Below are 3,698 nucleotides of genomic sequence, written 5' to 3'. Positions count from 1 at the left end.
AATAATTTTTTTTTTTTGGAAAAGATAATACCGAACCCAAGAAGGGTTGCCTACGTATCTCATCGAAATGAGAATTAGGAACACGTAGTTCGTGCAGATATGACTTGAAAAATATGCACAAACTATTTTTTTTTAATGAAGAATATTATACCGAACCCAAGAAGGGTTGCCTACGTATCTCACCGAAATGAGAATCAGGTACGCGTAGTTCGGCAGATATGACTTGAAAAATATGCACAAACTATTTTTTTTAATGAAGAATATTATACCGAACCCAAGAAGGGTTGCCTACGTATCTCACCGAAATGAGAATCCGGTACGCGTAGTTCGGCAGATATGACTTGAAAAATATGCACAAACTATTTTTTTTAATGAAGAATATTATACCGAACCCAAGAAGGGTTGCCTACGTATCTCACCGAAATGAGAATCAGGTACGCGTAGTTCGGCAGATATGACTTGAAAAATATGCACAAACTATTTTTTTTAATGAAGAATATTATACCGAACCCAAGAAGGGTTGCCTACGTATCTCACCGAAATGAGAATCAGGTACGCGTAGTTCGGCAGATATGACTTGAAAAATATGCACAAACTATTTTTTTTAATGAAGAATATTATACCGAACCCAAGAAGGGTTGCCTACGTATCTCACCGAAATGAGAATCAGGTACGCGTAGTTCGGCAGATATGACTTGAAAAATATGCACAAACTATTTTTTTTAATGAAGAATATTATACCGAACCCAAGAAGGGTTGCCTACGTATCTCACCGAAATGAGAATCCGGTACGCGTAGTTCGGCAGATATGACTTGAAAAATATGCACAAACTATTTTTTTTAATGAAGAATATTATACCGAACCCAAGAAGGGTTGCCTACGTATCTCACCGAAATGAGAATCCGGTACGCGTAGTTCGGCAGATATGACTTGAAAAATATGCACAAACTATTTTTTTTAATGAAGAATATTATACCGAACCCAAGAAGGGTTGCCTACGTATCTCACCGAAATGAGAATCCGGTACGCGTAGTTCGGCAGATATGACTTGAAAAATATGCACAAACTATTTTTTTTAATGAAGAATATTATACCGAACCCAAGAAGGGTTGCCTACGTATCTCACCGAAATGAGAATCCGGTACGCGTAGTTCGGCAGATATGACTTGAAAAATATGCACAAACTATTTTTTTTAATGAAGAATATTATACCGAACCCAAGAAGGGTTGCCTACGTATCTCACCGAAATGAGAATCCGGTACGCGTAGTTCGGCAGATATGACTTGAAAAATATGCACAAACTATTTTTTTTAATGAAGAATATTATACCGAACCCAAGAAGGGTTGCCTACGTATCTCACCGAAATGAGAATCCGGTACGCGTAGTTCGGCAGATATGACTTGAAAAATATGCACAAACTATTTTTTTTAATGAAGAATATTATACCGAACCCAAGAAGGGTTGCCTACGTATCTCACCGAAATGAGAATCAGGTACGCGTAGTTCGGCAGATATGACTTGAAAAATATGCACAAACTATTTTTTTTAATGAAGAATATTATACCGAACCCAAGAAGGGTTGCCTACGTATCTCACCGAAATGAGAATCCGGTACGCGTAGTTCGGCAGATATGACTTGAAAAATATGCACAAACTATTTTTTTTAATGAAGAATATTATACCGAACCCAAGAAGGGTTGCCTACGTATCTCACCGAAATGAGAATCCGGTACGCGTAGTTCGGCAGATATGACTTGAAAAATATGCACAAACTATTTTTTTTAATGAAGAATATTATACCGAACCCAAGAAGGGTTGCCTACGTATCTCACCGAAATGAGAATCCGGTACGCGTAGTTCGGCAGATATGACTTGAAAAATATGCACAAACTATTTTTTTTAATGAAGAATATTATACCGAACCCAAGAAGGGTTGCCTACGTATCTCACCGAAATGAGAATCAGGTACGCGTAGTTCGGCAGATATGACTTGAAAAATATGCACAAACTATTTTTTTTAATGAAGAATATTATACCGAACCCAAGAAGGGTTGCCTACGTATCTCACCGAAATGAGAATCCGGTACGCGTAGTTCGGCAGATATGACTTGAAAAATATGCACAAACTATTTTTTTTAATGAAGAATATTATACCGAACCCAAGAAGGGTTGCCTACGTATCTCACCGAAATGAGAATCAGGTACGCGTAGTTCGGCAGATATGACTTTGAAAATATGCACAAACTATTTCTTTTAAAAATCTTTTTACCCTTTTTTTTTTGAAAAAGATAATACCGAACCCAAGAAGGGTTGCCTACGTATCTCATTAAAATGAGAATCAGGTACGCGTAGTTCGTGCAGATATGACTTGGAAAATATGCACAAACTATTTTTTTTAAAAATCTTTTTACCCTTTTTTTTTTTGAAAAAGATAATACCGAACCCAAGAAGGGTTGCCTACGTATCTCATTAAAATGAGAATCATGTACGCGTAGTTCGTCCAGATAAGGCACATAATAATTTAAAGATTTAGACAACTCAAAGAAATTCTTCAGTCTAATGCCACTGAAATTTGTAGTCATAAAATTTTTTTGTTGTTTTTTTTTTCCTCTTTTTTTTCTCTCAATTTCTTTTTTTTTTCTCTCTTTTTTTTTTAACCAATATGTTTTATAGCCTCTTAATCGTCAATATTTTTACTGTCTGTTGAATGTAACCTATGAATTTCTACAGTAATGATTTGTTGTACTCTTTTTGAATGTTTTCTTGGATCTTTGTCTCTTCCCAATTTTCACGAGATCCAGACATTGTTATGACCATCCCCGACTGATGTCGGGGACGGTATCCCTACAAAAATATGAGAAATATGTGAGAGCAGGACCAGCATGCAAAATAATAATAAAAAATAAGTGGATGCGACCTCAGTCAAATACTCCCCTGATTTATCGTTTTGACGTGATATAATTGAGAAATGCGAGGACTTTAATTTCGCTAATCCTCTTGTCTCTTGCAACTTTGGACAAATAATAATTTCTGAATTGAGACATAAATCAACGTTTCGCTTTGAAGAAGAACAACTCAAAAATGTAAAAGTGTTAGTTCCTGTACATAATGAATAATGCAAAATATTACACAAATAATGAATAAAACACATAAATGCTGTTTTAATTAAAGAAAAACTGAATATATCACAAAACATACAAACAATTATTGCGCGTCCTATACAAATATGTGACCCTTTTATGCCTAGGGTAGGTCTATCGATTTGAAGGATGTATACGTCATTTGAAATATTTCATTGCCCAAAACTCAAATTTATACAAATTTTATGAATAAAACTTAATGGAAATACATAATAGGAGAAATGTATACAAAATAATCAGTCTCACGCAGGGGTACGACCCTAAACTATGCCTCCACAAAAAATCCTTCTTCTTTCTTGACTTTTGTAATCTTCGGGTGCCAACATCTTCGAATAGGCTAGTAGCTTGTGAAGCTCTTTCTTTAACTTACATAAACTATAATCTAATCCTTACCCTATAGGACAATGATTTTCTCAAACAACGTATACATCCTTCAAATTTTAACACATAAGTATGAACGTCCATTTAGGCCGTGGGCCATTTTGGACTCAGGGTGGTCCTCTAATGGGCACAACACGCCTTGGGTGTTGGTCATCTTAGGCTGATGCTTAAATT

The sequence above is a fragment of the Solanum pennellii genome, chromosome 1, assembly GCF_001406875.1.
Source record: "Solanum pennellii chromosome 1, SPENNV200".
NCBI lineage: Eukaryota > Viridiplantae > Streptophyta > Magnoliopsida > Solanales > Solanaceae > Solanum > Solanum pennellii.
Note: the sequence above shows the minus strand (reverse complement) of the source record.